Source organism: Moschus berezovskii, chromosome 26, assembly GCF_049115385.1.
Source record: "Moschus berezovskii isolate FMDL1 chromosome 26, NW_MosBer_1.0, whole genome shotgun sequence".
In the NCBI taxonomy this organism is placed as follows: domain Eukaryota; kingdom Metazoa; phylum Chordata; class Mammalia; order Artiodactyla; family Moschidae; genus Moschus; species Moschus berezovskii.
The window spans coordinates 13,376,399-13,399,403 of record NC_142485.1 but is presented as its reverse complement, the minus strand read 5'-3'; positions in this window follow the sequence as shown (position 1 = coordinate 13,399,403).

Below are 23,005 nucleotides of genomic sequence, written 5' to 3'. Positions count from 1 at the left end.
GTCTGGAGGGACAGGGGAGAGAATGTGGTAGGATTGAAAGTGGCAATCTTTCTAGTCCATTTGTGTTTAGCTATTGTGTTAGCACCATGTATACACGTGTGAAGTGAAGTGTTTTGAAGTGTTAGTTGCTCAGTTGTTTCTGACTCTTTGCAACCCTATGAACTATAGCTCACCAGGCTCCTCTGTCCATGAAATTCTCCAGGCTTGCCATTCCCTTCTCCAGGGCATTGTTTCTACCCAGGGATCGAACCTGGTTCTCCCGCATTGAGGACAGATTCTCTACAATCTGAGCTACCAAGGAAGCCCAAATATGTGTGGATACCTTCATTTTTGATTGCATTACCCAAATTTAACTAACCCAATCATCACAGGTGGCTTAGTACAGTTTCTGCAAATTATAGACAGAGAAAATATGGAACAACAATGCAACACAAGAAAATGTCAAGAAAATAGAGGAGTTAGCACTTTTAACCTTAGAATGAGCTTTTTATCATCTATATTAAAAATTAAAGACAAAAATGATATAATTATGTCCACCACCTTCAGTCAGATTTCTGCTAGTTTAAAATGCCATCAATAATATATTCATGAGAACACTATGGGTTTTGTCCTATTATTAGACAATTTAAAAAATTTTTTTAATTCAATTAATTTTATTATTTTATTTAATTTTTTTTTCTTACTTTTTTGGCTGTACCTTGTGACATATGAGATCTTAGTTCCTTGAACCAGGAATTGAACCCTCACCCCCTGCATTGGAAAGTAGAACCTTAACCACCAGACCACCGGAGAAGCCCCTATCCTTTTAAATGTTTCATTTTCAGTAGATATTTATTTATGCATCATAATAGTACAGTAGTACGTGTACATGATGTATAACCAAATAGTCATACAACTGTTGGGGCTACATTTCAAACGTTGATTGGTAGAGCCTGGCATCAAAACAGTGTGGAGAGCACAAGTGAGATGTGTGCTTCCCTCTGACCAGAGGAAGAAAATCATTGTGTTCTGAGCCAAGGAAAAGCCTTTCTAGTCATCACTGGAGCAAAAGACATGCCTTCTGAATGTACGCTGTGGGTCATGCATATTTGGATGAGCAAGAGGAGAAGACAACTCAGGGAGAGTTGAAGATCTTCTCAAAGTTGTTTTGGGATCATACATGAGCACTCAAATTTTTCAAGGACTAGGACATTTCATCTAGGTCCATAGAGGCTATATTACAAATATACCCAGGATTACAAATATCCTAGGTAAGGTCTAAAAATGGTCTCACATCCGTTACCTCCATCACCATTCCCACCTTGGCCCCAGCAAAAAACAGGGAGAAAACTCCACACACATCCCATACATTCATAGTACATCCGACCAAAGCTCCATTCAAGGAGGGAGAATGCCACTCACAGCCTCCATATTCCATAGATAAGGAAACTCTTTCTCAAGAAGGAGGTGATGCTTTGCTTTTTGGTTAATTGTGCATCTCACAACTCATGGTTAACTTTGTGATGCTGTGGATTTCTACTAATAGATATTGAGGAGGGCCAGCTCCCTTGGAAAGGCTAGCAAATTTTGTGTGAGCAGATAACTCATTAACAAATACTTCCAACAGTTCTCCAATACAGGACTACAGAAGGTGAAGCCTCATTCTTTCTGTTCTGCTGCCCACAGCTTTGGGTCAATGCACTGATTGCCCTTTCCTGAGGTTTCTGTAACATCAGTCTTCCATAAGGCTGCTTTGGAGCTTCCTTAGTTTTGTTATACGTTTCTATCACAAAATGCTCAAAGACTTTAGTTCTGACAGCTACTTGTATGTTCATGAATAAAAATCTACTACACTACAAGATTTCAGTTTTATAGCATCTGCCTGGATTGTACTTACTTAGGTGGAATGAAATCAAGCATGACTATATTTTATTTTTTATTTATTTTTTTTTTTGATTTTTAATTTTTTTTTATTTTTTTTTTCAGTTAAAAGCATTTTTATTGACAGTGTGACTTTCTTTTTATGTATTCAAGCTACACTATTCACATTCTGCTAAGAAAAAGAAAGTGCACATATGTGAATGGGAAGTAGAGTTCTTCTGAAACTAAACATGTTTCATGAGAACTAGTTTAAGTTATTCTTAATCCCTACAATTGGCATAAATATTTTTCCAGGTCAGGAAGCAAGAGATGGTATTGGTCCATCTATGTTTTGTCTAAACTACGGGATCAAGAAAGCCATGAACAATCTACTTGTAAAACTAGCTACTCAAACTAACCTTTGGGAGAACTTTATGTCCTTGAGCTGCTATTTTCTGTGAGCAGGTTAGCAAGATTCACTCAGATTTATTGTTATTAAAATTCTTCCTCATCACTACCAGCGTCATTATCACCCCCAGGTGGACATAGCAGTTTCCTTTCCAGATGCTTAAGTTGCTTTACTTATATTACTGTAGTCACTTTAAAATATGCTTAAAATATCAACCCCCACACTTATCCACACAACACCTCCCGATGGAGTAAAAGGAAAAATAAAATTATTTAAATTGGCATTTTCCCCATAGTCTCTGGCCAGAGATGCCAATAGCCATTCCAAAGCCACGGCACTTCATTTATTCTTTTAGTATTCCAGTGAGATAAGGATATTCATTATTCATCTAATAAGAAATGAAACAGAGGTGCAGAATATAAAAAGGATTTGTCCAGGGACACATTCTGAGTTAGCAACATTGCATGTAAGTTAGCTAAAGCCTTCTGATCTTTGCATCCATCTTCTTCATGCTCAAATATGGAAATTCAATGATACAGATTTTATTGAGATGTGCTCTAAGTCAGAGGCTTTGAAATCCTGCAGATATGATGACCACACACCTCAGGTATGGTAAATGCAAGCACACACGTGCACGGGTCACTGAGTCTATATGGAAAGAAAACAGAGTTTAGAAGAAGTCAAAGTGGATTTGAAGCTCTTGTCTCAAGATAGTTCTTGGTAGCTCAAAGATCTGGGTAACTTTTAAAATTTCTTTGGTATTGAGGTGCTTTACCCAGAAGAAGAGAGTAACATTACCAAGTATTAAATGAGATTGGCACTGGAACTCATGGATTACAGTTGATGCTTTTGTTACTATTGTTGCTATCACTATTATTATTTTAACAATACTGAGCCCTTTTATTTGGGAACATGAAGACTCTTTTAAGACTTTTTAAAAATAAAAAGTACATATATTTAAGATGTACAACATGGTGTTTTGATATCAGTATACACAGTGCAATGATTACTGCTGTCAAGCTCATTACCATATCCATCTTCTCACATACTTGCCATTTTATTTTTTTCCAAGATCTATTCTTTTAGCAATTTTTCAGTGTACAATACAGTATTGTTAGCTACACTCATCATGCTGTACATTAGATCTCTAGAGCTTATTCGTCTAATATAACTGACATTTTGTACCCTCTGACCAACACCTTCCAATGTCTTCCACCTCCCCACCACTGGTAACCACTGTTCTATTCTCTATGTCTAAGTATTTAGTATTTTAAAATTACATATGTAAGTGAAATCATATATTTTCTTATTTCTGTAATTTTGGGATGGGTGAGATCTGACATTCCCTGGGGCTGATGCATCATGATGATGGTCCTCAGGTCCATCTCCCAGCTTCTCACAGACAGCATATTAGTAAATAAAGTTGGAGAATGGAAAAATAATAATAATTATAAAAATAAACAATGACTTATTTCACTTAACATGATGTCCTCCGTGTTCATTCATGTTGTTAGAAGTGACAGGATCTCTTCTTTTCAAAGCCAAGTAATATTCCTTTGTCTGTATACACTGCAATTTCTTTATGTGTTCATCCACAGCCAGATACTTTGGTTATTGCTGTGTCTTGGCTTTTGTGAGCAATGCTGGAGTGCAAAGACTCTTGAATATCAGTTATGATTGGGAGGTCTTGGTAAGTCCTGTGTGAACGATTTGTTTACCACCTGGTTTTACACATATTCCTTCCTCAGCTTGGACTTAGCCCTCAAATTTGGGTTCAGCTCCAGCCAGACCCTAGATACCCACAGTCAGCAGGACTTTGGTGAACACTAGAAGGTCAGTTGCATCAACCCCAACTCTTCCTGTCTGTGAATACTTTTCTATAGTAAGCTCTTTTTTGTAACTAACCCCTTACCTTGGGACCAGATCTCTATCTGGAAATACACCTGGCTTCCATATTTAACTTTTTCACTGACACAGTCACCAGTGTCCCACAAACACAGGACTCGGAGCCTTGCTAATCATAATTCTAAAGTCTACTTCACACCTGAGCCCACGATTGGTCCCTGATCCCTGCTGGGGGGTGCTTCCTTCAGTGAAACCTGCATGTCCTCTGTCTAAGACTCCCTAAGGGCTCCTCTGTCATTAAGGGACAGCTTCATCTGCTGGGTTGCAAGTATCTGTCCAGCGTCGAAACCTCATGACTGTCACCAGATCTTCTGAAAAGAGCAGGCATCTGTCTGCATGTGCTTCCTCCCGTACATGGAATCCTGACCCACTGATGCTTAACCCACGCTGGTCAGCATGTTAAAGTGTCGGATCCTCCCCTATCCTGCTCACCTCTGGCTTAACTTTTCTTCCATCGAAGGAGATTCTAGATTCCAATAGGGAAGGGAATTCCTTAGAAATTTTATATCCAAACCAGATTTATGGCCAACATTGGTATCTTGGAAAATCAATATTATATTGACTATCAGTGGGAGATTGACACTGAAAAGAAGTCACCAGATGGAAGTCTGAGTGACGTTCTGAAAGAGCTAAACTTGATCATGGGCCTGTGGATTGGGTTGGCTATGTGGTAGTGTAAGCTCCCAGTAAGCCCAGTTACTTCACGTCACTCTGTACCAGTTCTCTGAGACACCACCTTCTTCCTTCTCTTTCGCCCTTGATAAGATGATCCCTCTTCAGTCACAGTTCTGTGGCCTCAACAGCATCACCAGTTAATTGGTGGATCAAATTTAACTTTAAATTGCCACAATTTAAAACACATTATGAATTTTCATAGGACTACACGGTTTTATGTAGAAAAAAACAGGTAGACTTTTTCAGTGTAAACTGTATCCCTGTTTTTGCTTTTGTTTTCCTGGATCTGGAATAAATTGCTTTGTTGTATTTTATACTCCATTTTGCTAGGATGAATGCCTGGAAATAAATTAATAACAAAAACAAGAAATGGTTCAGAGTGAACAGCATCAAAACATGTAACAAGAAGCTCCCTGACCCTCCACCATACCAATGACAAGAGTGAAGGGGGAACCACTACACTCTGGTAGGGCTGACAAGTCCCTGGTCTCCCGACACACTGACTCTCACCGCCGCTGCTTATCTTGTGACCATCAGGATGATTATCATCATGACCTTTGTCTCTTTTGATGTCATCTCTCATCTCTTGCTGCTAAAATATGGAACGGAAGCGATCCCCCACTTACTGACCCCACTCAGATCTTTCCTGTCATCTTTCCAGCCTTTATTTCATCAACGACACTTATTATCATTCTTTGAACTTGAAACATTATATATTCCAATGCAATAGAGGTCTGCTAAGACTGGCTATTGAAGGCAAATCATATCTAGCAACATGTGAGAAAACTTATACACCAACAGTAAATAAACTTTATTCTGGAAATGCAAGCTTGGTTTAATATATGACAATCAAACAGTTTAATAGACTAAATTAATAAACTAATGGACAAAAATCACATAATCAACTCAGAAGTAAAAAGCACTTGACAAAAATTCAACACTCACGCATGAAAAAAGGACTCAATCAAATAAGTATAGAACTGAAGTTTGTCTACTTATAAAGGTCATCTACTAAAAACTAAAACTGAAAGCATAAGACAAAACCAATGAACTTCATATTTAAGGTGTGAATGTTTTACCTCAGTTTGTATATCTTCTTTGTAAATATACCTATTTAAATCTTTTTTAAAGTTTAAGTGAATTTTTTTCTTTTTTATTGAGTTGTAAGAATGTATATTGCAGATACAGGTCCCGTATCAGACATAAAAATTTCAGATATTTTCTCCTATGCTATCAGTTGATGGTTGATTTCAGGTCTGGGGCAGAAAAACTATAAAGAACATCTTATGGCCCAAATAAAACAAGTAAGTTCTCAAAGACTAAGAAGAGCATGTACGAAAAACTCAGGATCTGGCTTGGATAAACTGTCATTGGCCAGTTCTGGGACAGTTTATACAACTCTATTAAGTAACAAGTCATTAAATAAATCAGTGGAATAGTAGTGATATAAAGAAAAGGAGAGTGAGAGAGGAAAAATCAAACAAACTTCAGTTCAGTTGCTCAGTTGTGTCCAACTCTTTCTGACCCCATGGACTGTGGCATGCCAGGCCTCCCTGTCCCTCACCAGCTCCCGGAGCTTGCTCAAACTCATGTCCATCGAGTCGGTGATGCCATCCCAGCATCTCATCCTCTGTCATCCCCTTCTCCTCCTGCCTTCAATCTTTCCCAGCATCAGGGTCTTTTCAAATGAGTCAGTTGTTGCATCAGGTGGGCAAAGTATTGGAGTTTCAGCTTCAGCATCAGTCCTTCCAGTGAGTATTCAGGACTGATTTCCTGATACCTTGTTCCATCAGAACCTGACCCAGTTTCCCTCACAGTCAGTGTCTCTCAAGAGGAAGCTTCCATAAGCCTCTTATCCTTCTCCATCATAGGGCAGACAGAACGAAAACCACAGTCACAGAAAACTAACCAAATGGATCACATGGACCACAGCCTTGTCTAACTCAGTGAAACTATGAGCCATGCCGTGTAGGGCCACCCAAGATGGACAGGTCGTGGTGGAGAGTTCAGACAAAACAGGGTCCACTGGAGAAGGGGATGGTAAACCACTTCATTGTTCTTCCCTTGAGAACCCCATGAATAGTATGAAAAGGCAAAAAAACAAGTTTCTCTGTTCTCAGTAAATATAAGTATCACATCATCAACTTACTTTTAAATGTAGGACTAAAAGGGAAAGAATTAAGAGTTTAGCCTTCGTATTTAAGAAATATCTAGTTAATGGAGGAAATCTTCTTTTCTATAGAATATGGCTAGACTACAAATGTAGAAATAATAAATATATTTTTTAAAATCAGTATTTTACAACCCATATAGAGATAATTGATTCAGGCAAGAATGCTTAAACTTGATTTAAAGATTGTTGAATAATACCTTGGATGCAAGGGTATTAATTGCCCCCACAGACTATTTGCTAGTTGAAAATTAATAAATTGACCTTACAATGAGAAGTTCTAGCTTTCATCAACAAAGCTGAGTCTTATAAATAGTGAGGCAATCTAGTACGGTGTGTCTTCTAATGTAGTGCTTTATGAAGTTCACAGGATCACTTGTAAATGATTCTTGTAAAAAAAAAAATGTTTAACCTGAATCTAAGCTTTCAGATCTAATTTTTAATGTATAGTATATTCAAGAGCTGGGTAAATAGGTTAAGTACAATCAAAAGTAAACAATTAAATTAAAAAAATGTGATCTATTTTGTAAGTAAACTGACTTATTCTCCTCAAAAAACTCGATGTCAGGAGAGGGAAATAAGAGGACTATTATAGAATAAAACGAATTGAAGAGATGCAGCCACGAAATGCAATAGAGAGAACTTGACTGGATCTTGTTCAAATAAAGAACAGAAACAGCTAAGGACAGCTAAGGTGGCGCTAGTGGCGAAGAACCTGCCTGCCAGTGCAAGAGATATGAGACATGGGTTTGATTCCTGGGTCGGGAAGATCCCCTAGAGGAGGAAATGGCAACCCACTCCAGTATTCTTGCCTGGAGAATTCCGTGGACAGAGGATCCTGTTGGTCTACAGTCCAGGGGTAGCAAAGTGTCAGATATGACTGAAGCAACCTAGCATAGCATGCATACGATAACGCAATAATTATTATGTGTGAAAATACACTTATTTTTAGGAGTTTCATGCTGAAATATTCCCAAGTGTCATATCTGGAGATTGCCTTAAACCTTCAGCAAACACACTAACACAGAGAACTGAACAGCTAGGAAATATTAATATTTGTTGTGTCTGTATTGTGAGTATGTTGGTTTTATAGGGTCATTTTTCAACTTTTACCATGTTTATACCTTTATCATAAAAAATTGGAAAAATAGCATCTTTTTCAGGCTTTGATTTTTAGAACACTTTATTCAGTTTTACTGATAGGTGTAAAACTTAACCTCATTAAGAAACATGATATTAAAATGCCTTAAATGTTAATGCTTAATGTTTCTAGTAAATGTTCTGTTTAACTTTAGATAAATAATTGCTAAGTTAATATTTATATTTCAGGGGAAATAGCATTAATTTAAATTATTGTGTCAAAATAAGAACCGCTGAATAATAAATATCTCTAGATAGTGGAATTCTGTGTAATTTTATTTCCTACTTGCTGCATTTTCTAATTATTTAATAATAACAGTAGTTAATTAGTTAACCTTGATTAAATATTTGTTCTGTTAGGCACCATGCTAAGGCCTTGATATACAGTTTCTTATTTATTCCTTACAAAAACATTGAAACTTCTGAGAAAGGTAAGAGTGAAGGAAAAGGAGATAAACTAAGTGGAATTTTTTAAAAAAGGTTTTGAGTCACCACTGTTACTATTCAAGAGAGATCTATTCTAGAATACATAGCAGGGTCTTCATATACGACCAAGACTTTAGCTGAGGGTGGAGCCAGAAGATTCCCTCATAAAATATAGGGACTCTAGTCTGTGCAATAGTATCCTTCCTCTCTCACCTTAGCATGGCCCATATACGTAGCAGCAGAGAAAGTAGGTGGGTAGGCTGCTCCAAAAGTGGATTTGGCAGGGCAAATGCAATAATGGGAATAAGAAAACGTGAATTTCATCATGCTGGCAAAAAATAAAAAGTGTGATTAAAGTATCATACCACACAATCCAGCGAGGGAATGAATCCTCAGTTGGGAGGTGCAGGTCAAGGGCTGAGGGTCATGTGTACACAGGAGCCATGCACAACAAAGCAGTCATTTCTGTGCAGGCAAGGACGTTAACTAAAGTCAGAATCTGCTTATCAGGACATTCACAAATGCACAAACAACCCGCTGCAGACAAGCAGGATTTTGAAGTGACACAGTATTTGCACTCTGGACCTATCCACTTAGAGAAATAGTCCTTCGTGTAGGAAAGTGTTGAAAAACCGAGAGGACTAAAGTCTTCTGAAGATGTGTGAGAAGCTAGGGAGACAAAGATTTGATGCGATTCTGCCCTGCTGCTGCTAAGTCACTTCAGTCGTGTCCAACTCTGTGCGACTCCACTGATGGCCGCCCACCAGGGTCCCCCGTCCCTGGGATTCTCCAGGCAAGAACACTGGAGTGGGTTGCCATTTCCTTCTCCAATGCATGAAAGTGAAAAGTGACAGTGAAGTCGTTCAGTCGTGTCCGACCCTTAGTGACCCCACGGGCTGCAGCCCACCAGGCTCCTCCATCCATGGGATTTTCTAGGCAAGAGTACTGGAGTGGCTTGCCATTGCCTTCTCCGGTGATTCTGCCCTAGAATACAGAAATGCGTCTGGCCTCCAGAAGGATCTAAGCTGGGAAACCAGGAACAGTAGATCGTAAACACAGGACTCATGACATTTGTGAGATAAAAAAAATCTCAAATCCTCGGTATAGATAGTGTATTTATCACTGTCTTCTTTCCTTTATTTATTCTTAGAGATTAGAGATAAAACTTTCAATAAACAGGTCAATGTGTCATATTTTTAAGGAGGCAGCAAAGAAGAAATTTTTCTTTAACTTTCAGGGGAAGAATCTGGAGAAACAAGAATCAAGGAAGGGCTTCTTTTGTTTTGTTTCTGTTTTTGTTTTTTTGATTACTAGAAGTTAACACTCATCATTCCCTATAGATACAAAATTAAAGAAATAGAAAGCTATGAATTGTTTCTTAGGATGAGGACTCTTAGGATATGTTCTCTTAACAACTTTATATAACATACAGTAGTGTTAAATATATTCTGTTGTGCCTTATATCCCTAATATTTATTTTTCCAGTAACTGGAAGTTTATACTCTTTTGGTTGCCTTCCAATCCTCCTCCCTCACCCCTCATCTCTGGTAACCACAAATTTGATCTCCTCTCTTTTTCTATGAGTTTGTTTGCTTGTCTGATTTAGAAATATAATTGACCTACAACCCTGGGTTAGTTCCTGGTATACAACATGGTGATTCAATATTTCTGTACATTTCAAAATTATCGCCGTGATAAATCTAGTTACCATTTGTCACCATACGAAGCTAGCTATTGACTACATTCCCCAACTGTACATGTTATACATGTGACTCATTTATTTTGTAGCTGAAAGTCTGTACCCGTAATCTCCCTCACCCATGTCTCTCCTCCCCTTACTACCCTCCGCTCTGGCAAACACTTGTTTGTTTTATGTGTGACTCTGTTTTTTGTTTAGTTGTTTGTTTAGCTTTTTATATTCCACATATAAGTGAAATCATATAGTATTTTTCTTTCTTTGTCTGACTTTTATCACTAAGTATAATATCCTCTGTATCCATCCATGTTGCAGCAAATGGCAAAATTCTGTTATTTTTATGGCTGAGTAATAATAATCCATTGTATATATGTAGATACACATATACAAAGATGTGGGATGTGTATATATACACATGCATATCCATTCTTCTTTATCTGTTCATCTATTGATGGACATTTAAGTTGATTCCATTACTTAGCTGTTGTAAATAATGTTGCACTGAAAAAAAGGGTGCATATATGTTTACAAAGGTCCTTCTAATCAAAGCTATGGTTTTTCCACTAGTCATGTATGGATGTGAGAGTTGGCCTATAAAGAAAGCTGAGCATCGAAGAATTGATGCTTTTGAACTGTGGTGTTGGAGAAGACTCTTGAGAGTCCCTTGGACTGCAAGGAGATCCAACCAGTCCATCCTAAAGGAAATCAGTCCTGAATATTCATTGAAAGGACTGATGTTGAAGCTGAAACTCCAATACTTTCACCACATGATGCGAAGAACTAACTCATTTGTAAAGACCCTGATGCTGGGAAAGATTGAAGGCAGGAGGAGAAGGGGATGACAGAGAATGAGATGATTGGATGGCATCACCTACCCAATGGACATGAGTTTGAACAAGCTTTAAAAGTTGGTGATGGACAGCGAAGCCTGGCGTGCAATGGTCTATGGGGTCACAAAGAGTTGGACACAACTGAGTGATTGAACTGAACTGATATCTTTACAAATTAATGTCTTTGTTCTCTTTGGATAAAACCCAGCAATGGAGTTTCTGGATGGTATGTTGGTAGCTCAGTGTAAAGAATCCTCTTGCCAATAGAGGAGACGTGGGTTTGATCCCTGGATTGGGAAGATTGCCTGGAGAAGGAAACTGCACCCCACTCCAGTATTCTTGCCTGGGAAATCCCATGGACAGAGAAGCCTAGCAGGCTACAGTCCATGGGGTCGAAAAAGAATAGGACGTGTCTTAGAACACAACTATGCTCAGTCGTATTTGTGATCCTTTTCGTGACTCTTTTGCAAGCCCACCAGGCTCCTCTGTCCATGGGATTTCCCAGGCAAGAATATTGGAGGGGGCGAACGTTTCCTCCTCCATGGTATCTTCCCGACCCAGGAATCGAACCTGCATTTCTTGCATCTTCTCCATCGGCAGGCAAATTCATTTCCACTTTGCCACGTGTGGAGCCCAAATCGGATGGTATTATAGTACTATTTTAAAATTTTTCAGGGACCTCCATACTGTTCCCATAGTGGTTGAATCAATTTACATTCCCACCACTGTGCATGAGGGTTCCCTTTTCTTCACATCCCCACCAGCATTTGTTACTTGCTGTCTTTTTGATAATAGCCATTCAGACATATGTGAGATGATATCTCACTGTGGTTTTGATTTGCATTTCCCTGATGACTGGTCATGTATGGATGTGAGAGTTGGACTGTGAAGAAAGCTGATCGCCGAAGAATTGATGCTTTTGAACTGTGGTGCTGGAGAAGACTCTTGAGAGTCCCTTGGACTGCAAGGAGATCCAACCAGTCCATTCTAAAGGAGATCAATCCTGGGTGTTCATCGGAAGGACTGATGCTAAAGCTGAAACTCCAATACTTTGGCCACCTCATGCAATGAGTTGACTCACTGGAAAAGAGTCTGATGCTGGGCCAGATTGGGGGTGGGAGGAGACGGGGACGACAGAGAATGAGATGGCTGGATGGCATCACCGACTCTGTGGACATGAGTTTGAGTGAACTCCGGGAGTTGGTGATAGACATGGAGGCCTGGCATGCTGTGATTCATGGGGTCGTGGAGAGTCGGACACGACTGAGCAACTGAACTGAACTGAACTGATGACTGGTGATGTTGAGCATCTTTTCATGTGCCTTTGGCCTTCTGTATGTCTTCTTTTAAAAAAAGGGTACACCCAGGGCGGATTCATGTCAATGTATGGCAAAACCAACCAATATAATATTGTAAAATAATTAGCCTCCAATAAAAAGGAAAAAAAAGGGTCTATTCAGATCTTCTGCCCATTTTCAATAAGGTTGTTTGGTTTTTTTTTTAATAGTAAGATGTATGAGTTCTTTGTGTATTTTTGATATGAGCTCCTTATGCAATGCATTGTTTGCAGATATCTTCTCTATTCAGCCGGTGGCCTTTTCATGTTGCTGATGGTTTCCTTCACTGTGCAAAAGCTGTTTAATTCAAGTAGCCCATTTGTTTCTTTTCGCTCTCCTTGCTTCCAGAGATGTATCCCAAAAAATCGTGCTAAGATGGCTGTCAGAGAATTTACTGCCTATGTTTTCTTCTAGGAATTTTACAGTTTTAGGTTTTATATGTAAGTCTTTAACTCATTTTGAGTTTATTTTTTGCATATGGTAAAAGAAAGTAGTCCAATTTTATTCTTTTGCGTGTAGCTGTCCAGTTCACTCAACACTGTTTACTAAAGGGACTGTCTTTTCAGGCAGGACTGCTGGAAGGAGTAGCCTTTCCCTTCTCCAGGGGGTCTTCCCAACCCAGGGATCAAATCCAGGTCTCCAGCATTGCAGGTGGATTCTTTACCAGGTGGAGCCACAAGGGAAGCTCAAAGATACTGGAGTGGGTAGCCTGTCCCTTCTCCAGCAGATCTTCCCAACTCAGGAATCGAACCGGAGTCTCCTGCATTCCAGGCAAATTCTTTCCCGACTGAGATATCAGAGAAGTCCTTTAAAAAAAAAAAAAAAGACAAATCATTTCCTGGATGTCATGAAAAATGTGGGAAGGCGAGGCAGAGGAGTGGAGGCATGACATTTGGTGATTAAGAAGCCAATGGACGCTTATTGCTTTCCCACCCATGTTAGCCACACATGGCGTTAGTTCAGCTGCTTCTATTTATGACTTCTGTGAAAACAGCAGTTCTCCTTTTCTCTGTCCCCCTTCTCTAATGGAAGACCAGATTAAGTATAACTGATTGATGACTATATACTTTAAAACATGATGCCTAGCACTGGGTAAGGTGCTATAAGAAATGTCCAAGAGGCACAAAGTATGATGCCTTCTCAAAAGACACTTACAAATTAGATGCCAAGGGAAGATTTACACTTGGGAACCAAATGATGAAGAGATGCTGTGAACAGACATTTGAGTGTAAGTATAAACTGATAAACAATGGAGGAGACAGTCATTGAAGTTGATGAAAGTTTAATAAAGTCTTCAAGTGCATTTTGAATGAAGCACCAGGTTGATTGGTAGATGTTGGGAACAGTTACTGGTTTAGGAAATTGTAACTTGATTAAAATCGGTGTGGTTTATTTGCCTCTGATGGTAGGGGTGGGGGCCAGGGAGGAGAATATTTATAAATTGAACAGCCATAGCTGGGTACAATTAAAGTTTTTAAATATTTACTAAATACCTAAGTACAGTGGCTCAGACAGTAAAGAAACTGCAGGCAGTGTAGGAGACCTCATTTTTCATCCCTGAGTCAGGAAGATCCCCTGGAGAAGGGAATGGCAACCCACTCCAGTATTCTTGCTTGGAGAATTTCATAAACAGAGGAGCCTGGCTGCTACTCTACTCTATGGAGTTTTAAAAAGTCGGATATGACTGAGAAACTAACACTTAAAAGTATAAATTACTTCATTGGGTGTAAAGACAGAAGGAGAATTACTTTCAGTAGAAGATATTTAATACTATTGCTAGAAATATGGTTGGATAATCAAAGCTAGATGTGACCAAGGTGATTTTTAATCAGTGTAAAGGAATATTAAAAATTCTAGATACTCTACAAAAAAAACAGAAATATCTAGTGTTTTATAAACTAAAAGGTGAAAAGACTGAAATTATGCTATATTCGCAATTCCATTGATGTTCTTCATTAGCTGTCATTAAACTTCTTTGCCTTCATCTTCTTAGTAATAAACTGAAAGACCAGGTCATCTTTGTTACTTGAGTACATGAATCTGTCCACTTCCCATCTTAGGGCCGTTTTAACTGCCCTGTGAAGTTGTAGCTACTGCAGAATCTTCACACACACGAAAAAAGTTTTGCATCCACAGGCTTTATGTAGTGGATCTGACCTAAGTATGTAATCAGTAAACACATTTTCGGACACCAAAGAAACTTTTTCAGATTCTATGCAGGCTGGATGTCAGTGTCTTGCTGCCAACAGCAAGGGTCACCAAGTACTCCCATCACTCTAGAGGAGCAGAGGCAAAGCCAGAATAGAAAAGTCAGAGACAGAGAGTGGGGGGCGGGCGGGAGGAGAGAGAGAGAAGAGAAGCCACCCCAGAGACTCCAAACCTCTAAGACCAACCAAGTCAGGAAAGATACTTCCCTTCATCATACCTGCCACCAGCATCCACCCCCGCCACACCCCGAGGAGAAGACATTGGAAGGCATCACAAAATCAAACCTGTGACTTTTTATCCTGCATTTTATAAATGTCTGTGTTCATGTCAACTGCTGGGGACAGAGCATGACTTTTGTACTGTGGTACAGCCTCAGGTTTTATTAACTGAACTTCATGTCACGAGTAAGGTCTTTGAGTAAAAGGCTCTCTCCAGTTTATTTAGAAGTAGATTTCTCTACCAGCATCTTCAGTGAGCAAAGCCTCCTTATAGAACATGCCTGGGCAAAGTTTATAGCTGTCTGGGTCCTTTTGTTTAACAGCTTTTGCTGTTTTATCACTAAGTTTTGTCCAACTTTTTGTGACCGCGTGGACTGCAGCATGCTAGGCTCCACTGTCCTTCACTGTCTCCTGGAGTTTGCGCAGATTCGTGTCCATCGAGTTGGTAATGCTATCTGACCATCTCATCCTCTGCCACTCCCTTCTTTTGCCTTCAATCTTTCCCAGCAACATGGTCTTTTCCAGTGAGTCAGCAATTATAAACAGCTATTTGAAGGCAATTAACTGAGATATTTGTGGAATTGGGGCATACAATGAACCACTGATCTTCCCTGTATTTATCTATTGTGGATTTTATTACTCCAAAACTTAGCAGTTTAAAACAAATGATCTCACACAATTTCTAAGAGTAAGAAACCCAGGAGTACTTTATCTGAGTCATTCTAATTTAGGGCCTGTCGTGGGTCAAGTTGTTGCCAGGGTTGCAGTCGCCTGGAGGGACTAAAGAATCAGGCTCCAGCTCAGTCACATGGCTGGAGGCAGGTGGTTCAGTTCTTTGCCATCCGGACCTCTCCATAGGGCTGCCCCGTCCAGGGCAGTGAGAGAGAAGGAGAGAGAGAGGGGTCAGGAGGGGAGGGGAGGGTAAGCCTATGTCAGAAGCCAGGCTTTTATGACCTTGTGTTGGAAGTGACATGCCACGCCTTCACTTCTGCATTCTGTTGGCTGCAGAGATCATTCCTGGAGCACCGTGGAAGGGACTGCACAGGGTGTGAACGCCAGGCAGTGGGGGCTGCTGAGAGCCATCCCGCAGGCCTCTCACCGCTTTACCTTATGGCACTGACCTGGCAGTTGTGGATATAGACCATAGAAAAGTAAACACATAAATGATAATAAATAGTTAATGATTTAGGAAAGAGACCTAAAGGGTGAGAAGGAGTTATTCACACCATGTGAATAACCAGACCCCTGCCATTACATGGCTTCCCAGGTGGCGCAGTGGTGAAGAATCCGCCTGCCCGTTCAGGAGAGGTAGGTTCGGTCCCTGGGTCAGGAAGATCCCCTGGAGAAGGAAATGGCAACCCACTCCAGCGTTCTTGCCAGGAGAATTCCACAGAGAGAGGAGCCTGGCTGGGCTATAGTCCTTGAGGTCGCAAAGAATCAGACATGACTGAGCACACACACAGACACATTTATATGTAATATTACCTTCTTGAGAATAATATGAAGTCAAATAGAGTTAGAAATGTAGGCATGGTTCTCCTAAGAATGGAGTATGGATCCTGTGTAGATTCCAGCAAATGTAAAGACATCTGACAGCCTGGCTGAACCCACCTACCAAACCAAAAAGAATCAGTGAGTTTTTTCTTCTATTTTTTAGAACAGTGCATTTATAAAGTTTTAATCTTACAATGTATATATATATATATATATATATATATATATATATATATATACATATTTCATTTTAATTGGAAGATAATTGCTTTGCAATATTGTGTTGGTTTCTCCTGTACAACATGAATCAGTCATAACTACATATGTGTGTGTGTGTGTATATATATATCCCCTCCCTCTTGAACCTTCCTCCCAACTCCTCCAGTCCCACCGCTCTAAGTCATCATAGAACACTAGGCCGGGCTCCCTGTGTTATACAGCAGCTTCCAGCTAGCTATCTGCTTTATACATGGTAGTGTATATACGTCAACACTACTTTCTCAATTTGCCCCACCCTCTCCTTTCCTGCTATGACCACAAGTTTGTTCTTTATGTCTGCATCTCCATTTCTGCCCTGCAGAAAAGTTTATCAGTATAATGTTTCTAGATTCCATATATATATATGAATATATGATATGATATATTTTGAATATATGATATATATTAAGATGTATTAAGAATATATGATAATCTCTTTCTGGATTACTTAACTCTGTGTAACAGGCTCTAGGTTCATCCACCTCACTACAACAGACTCAGATGTGTTCCTTTTTATGGCTGAGTAATATTCCATTGTGTATATGTACCACAACTTCTTTATCCGTTCATCTGTTGATGGACATCTAGGTTGCGTCCCTGTCCTGGCTGTTTTATAGTGCTGCAGTGAACATTGGTGTGCATGTGGCTTTTGAATTGTGGTTTTCTCAGAGTATGTGCCCCAGAGAAGGCAATGGCAACCTACTCCAGTACTCTTGCCTGGAGAATCCCATGGACGGAGGAGCTTTGTAGGCTACAGTCCATGGGGTTGCTAAGATTTGGACACGACTGAGCGACTTCACTTTTACTTTTCACTTTCACGCATTGGAGAAGGAAATGGCAACCCACTCCAGTATTCTTGCCTGGAGAAACCCAGGGACAGAGGAGCCTGTTGGGCTGCCATCTATGGGGTCGCATAGAGTCGGACACGACTGACTCGACTTAGCAGCAGCAGCAGCAGGGTATGTGCCCAGCAGTGGGATTGCTAGATTATGGTAGTTTTATTCCTAGTGTTTTAAGGAATCCCCATACTGTTCTCTGTAGTGGCTGTATCAATTTACTTTCCCACCAACAGTGCAAAAGGGTTCTCCACTCTCTCTCCAACATTTATTGTTTATAGATTTTGTGATGATGGCCGTTCTGACTCATGTGAGGTGATACTCCATTTTGGTTTTTAAGAGTGAGCTCTTGAAACCAACTGAGTCATGAGTATAAGGCAGTTGGACTAGAGATTTCCCTGCTTTTAGTAATTGTGTCTCTGTATCTCTAACGCCCCAGGTTGGGCTCCCGGAATGAGCTCACAGAGGGAAACATCTAGAGAAAAGAATTGCAAAGCCTTGTCATGATTCTAACACATTTAGAAATGGAGGTATGGACAGATCACAATTTACGATTCCCTCCACGCCCTCTCCATACCAATCAGGGATGGGTCGATGATGCATCCCTCCAGAAGACAAATGCTGCTTCTCCTTGCTTAAAAAAATGTTTTTAATTTAATCACCTCTCTTGCTGGCTCTGCTTCAGGCCTCCTAATCACTGAAAACCCCCTCCCCGCATTGAGTTAAACCTGACGCCAGCGCTCGCCAGATCTGCTGACTGCTCTCTGGAAAGAAGCAAACGCTATCTGCAGTGCTCGGAGAAACACCAGTCAGCCTGTCATTGGCATATTGTTTTCCATTTGTAAGAAATGGAAATTGAAAAGGCCGGTCATGTTTAGAAAGACTAATGTGGTCCAGGTTGCCACCTTCAGGCTCGTTATTTAAAAGATGTTCTGAGCCTACCTCCTGCCCAGCGCTCATAGCAGATCTGAAGGACGGGTACCAATCATTTGAGTATAGATAGCATGCTTTGCCCATAGACAAGAGTGCCCTTTATCCTGATGAATAAATAGTTCCCTATTAACTGTACTGTGCAAATACAATGGCCAATAGAATGTGGAAATGAAAACCTTGGGAGTTTCAGCCAGCCAGCAATGTGCGGTACCTTTCGGAGGGCAGAAGAGGAAAGCTCATCCACGCTGTCTGCCATCACCGACGGCTGCCTGCCAGGTGGAGGCGGGGGGCAAGTCCTCCTGTCATCCTCTCACTGTCTCTTGCACTTGTATATTTAACGACTTCCTCTTTGTCACATCACAGGCACATACACAGGCACACACATGAGCTGGCTCCAGCTAGCTCTGACCTTTTTTTTTTTTTTACTTTTAAAAAATTATTTATGTATTTATTTTGGCTGCATTGGGGCTTCGTTACTATGTGTGGGGCTACTCTGGTTGCGGTGCATGGGCTTCTCACTGCAGTGGTTTTTCCTTGGTGGGCGCGGGTTTCAGCAGTTGAAGCTCGTGGGCTCGGTAACTGTGGCTCCAGGCCCCAGGGTACAGGCCCCGTAGTCCTGGTGCCGGGGCCCAGCCACTCTGGGGCATGTGGGATCTTCCCGGACCAGGGACCGATCCTGTGACCCCTGCAATGGCAGGCGGACTCTCAACCACTGGACCATCAGGGAAGTCCTGACCTTTTAAACGAAGCAGAAACTCAGTCTTTAACAATGTTCAAGAACACCATGTGCTCAGGTCCTTGTTGTAACAGGTGTGGCCCAAACTTCCTGTTCAGAGTTCAAGTTAATTGCACCCCATAGCTGTTTTTGCAACACGTAAGTGCAGCCTCAGAAATTAAGGTTGTTCTTAACTGAAAATGACCACCAATGTCTAAGGTTCCTGTGTTCATGGCGATGGCACCAAAACATGGCATTGGAACCATGAAATGTTTAGCTTACTGAATCCTTTAAAGAGTTAAGGCTCAGCTTCTGGAGACTACTGCTTAATTCAGGTTCATCCCAGTTGTTGAGTTATCCTGAGGAACTTTGCATTACGAGGCTACCATATGTTCACACAGCTTAGGTGTAGATTTAACCATCAAAACAAAGTATCCCGTTATTCAATATTTTAAACACTGTGTTTTCTGCATTTTCTATTAGAAAGGTTTTCTTTCCTCTCAGGGCCATAGTTCATGCATTTGAAGTTTCTTTTCAGTGAAAAGTAGTGTACTTTTTCATTCCACAAAGTCAAAGCTGGGTTGTACCTGTGTCATCAAACTCACTGAAGCAGCTGAGTTCTTGTATTGGTAAAATTAATTACTGAAATGAAGACATGCTTTGTTCTGCATTAAAAAGGAAGATAAAAGCCTGAACAATTAAAAATGGTTTTCTGTTACAGCTAATATGTAATATGGATTCTAATATAATTAGTTGAATTTGGAAAATTATTTTTTATATTATCAAGGCCTTATTTTAATACATTTATTCATTCATTCAAAAATATTGAGTGTCTTCTGGGTAACAACCTTTGTGAAGGAAAATGAAATACAAATATAAATAAAACATAGGTCCTGTCATTTGAAAGCCCTTTACTTACCAGATCTCTGCAATCCCCTGGCCCTGGGGCATCTGCATATTATTAAATGGACCTTCTGCGGTGATTTCTCCCCAAACTTGATGTTTTTCTGAGAAGTATGTTATACTCATACATTCTCTATTTTGCCGTGGCTGCAGTCCAAAATTCTTTTATAAAGTTTAATTTGACTTCATTGAAATGCTCCTTCTGGCATTTAGGGTGCTATAATGAGCAAACATCTATTTATTTAAACCAGAGCCAACTACTTTGTTTTTGTTGATGCTGTTTGTTTTGTGCTCTGTTGCATTTTCATTAGCATTAGTAGGAACAGGTTCTCTTTAAAAATAAATTGTGAAAACATTCCATTTGAATTATATTTAAGAAAAGAGAGAAAATTGATGGTCTATAGTACAGGGCAATACACCTAATAAATCTCAGCTTGTTGGATACTTCATTCCATTTTCTATAAATTGACTCTCAGCTTGGAATTCCCCCTAATGACAATAGTCTCCAGTAAGTAACACTTTCATATACTAAGAAACAAGGCAGTAGTGGTTTTCATGGAAAATTATATATGTCACACTTTGTCTCAGGATAGCATTTCTAACAAGGAGTAATTGCTTGGAGATGAATAGGATAGAAAATATCAGCTCAAAAGATGAAATGTAAAGAAGTCTCACAGTGATGTAGATCTGATGTGAGTACCTTCCATTAGGCTCTTTCTGGTTCCCTTCTTAAAGTCCAAGCCTGAGGCTAACCCAATTACAGTATCAGGATGCTGTTTGCTTCCTTCTGTCTTTCCTTATCATCACCCTCTCAGTTCAACTGGTGAAGAACTCAGGTGTTTTGTGAAAAAGTTAACACAGAATGCATCAGTAGGAATAAGTCCAATTCTTTCACAGCAGACTTGGAATCCATAGCCAAACTCAAGTCTCTCTGGTCTCATAACGTTATCAAAATATTTGCTCTCTCCTCTTCTCTTCCCCTTCAATAATTTTAACTAATTTTTTTTCTGTTTTCCTCCTCTCCCTTGCTTTATTAAATTAATCCACAAGACTTTAAGGTTCTTTAAACCTTATAGAATCTTTGCAGAAAACACTTACGATTTGCACAATAATTTACATATTCAAAGCATATCGATGTGACCTAGCTTACTGGCTGTTGCTTATGCATTTAGTCATTCATCAGTTAGGTTGCAAACTAGAATTGAGTTACCAGTAGTAGGAGAGTTAACATTTGGGTGACTCCCACAGCAGGGCAATGAGTATCTCTAGTGATCAGGTCTCGGTTTCCAAATGCCAGTTTCATCTAAAATAATCTAGGGCTTCTTGGAGAAATAATTGATTCTTGGCACAATTTCAAGAAATGGTCTTTTCATATTTCTGTTGTTCCAGAAAGCAAGGAGGTCTCCAAAAGGTGTTGAATTGTGTCAAGGGAACACAGCAGCTCATCTGAAGGGCTCCCTGTGGTTATATTGAGGATAACTTGACAATTAAAAAAATTCACACCATCAGTAATGAATTGTAATGCATTTGTCATCATCATCAAGTACTTAAGAACTTAACAATTAGGGAAGAAAAAAGATGAGTAAATGTTCTCCATTGTAGAAAAGTGCCAGATAATCATGGCAGGAGTCATTATAGAATTAGGGAATCACCATTTTTAAACTTCCAACTTAATAAATTCATTTGTAGAAGAGCCATTTATGGAAGTTGTAGCCATTATGCATAGTAGTGTGGAGAAAACACCTATTTGTACAATCTCAAGGTGTCACTCTCCAAATTATTTACTAATTCATGGAAACTTAGATCTTCACGGTAGAGTGATGGCAGTCCATTGGAACCACTAAGTAACCAAACTTAGCATTACTAATAGTGGTGATTTGAAGCAACAGAAATACAAACCGTAACAGATGATGTTTTCTTATTAAAATTTTTTAACCTGAATCTAATGATTAAAAATCACTACTACATGGGCAGAATAATGGGCCACCTTATAAGACAACTGATCAGGTCTCTTCATAAAATTCAATGTCTAAAAAAATTATGTTTATTGAAGATGGTGTGGTGGTGGGGCAGGAATTGGTGGTAAAACTTTATTGGAAATCAGATTGGGGGATGAAAGTGATTGTACTGGCCAGAAAAAGGACCCCTCAAAGAATTCCATGTCCTAATTTCCCGAACCTGTTAGTAAGGAAGCAGGAATTAAGGTGTCCACTTCATCCACAGGTCTCTTAAGAGGAACAGGAGGCATCCAGCTGCGATGGAATGCTCTGTATCTTTTTTGTAAATTAATTTTTTAATGGCATATAGTTGATTTACAAAGTTGTGTTAGTTTCTGCTATATGGCAGAGTAAATCAGTTATATATATATCCACTCTTTTTTAGATTCTTTTCCCATATAGGTCCTTATCAGAGCACTGAATAAAGTTCCCTGTGCTTTACAGTAGGTTCTTATTAGTTATCTTTTATATATAGTAGTATGTATATGTCAATATCAGTCTCCTAATTTCATCCCTCCACCCCCTTTCCTCCTTGATAACCATAAGATTCTTTTCAATCTCCGTTTTGTAAACAAGTTCATTTGTACCATGTTTTAGATTCCACATATAAGCAGTATCATGTGATACTTGTCATTGTCTGACTTATTTCGCTCATTATGACGAGCTCTAGGTACATCCATGTTGCTGCAAATAGCGTCATCTTGTTCCTTTTTATGACTGAGTAATATTCCGTGGAGATCCAACCAGTCCATTCTGAAGGAGATCAATCCTGGGTGTTCATTGGAAGGACTGATGCTAAAGCTGAAACTGCAATACTTTGGCCACCTCATGCAACGAGTTGACTCACTGGAAAAGACTCTGATTCTGGGAAAGGTTGGGGGCGGGAGGAGAAGGGGACGACAGAATGAGATGGCTGGATGGCATCACCGACTCTGTGGACATGAGTTTGAGTGAACTCCGGGAGTTGGTGATGGACAGGGAGGCCTGGCGTGCTGTGATTCATGGGGTCGCGGAGA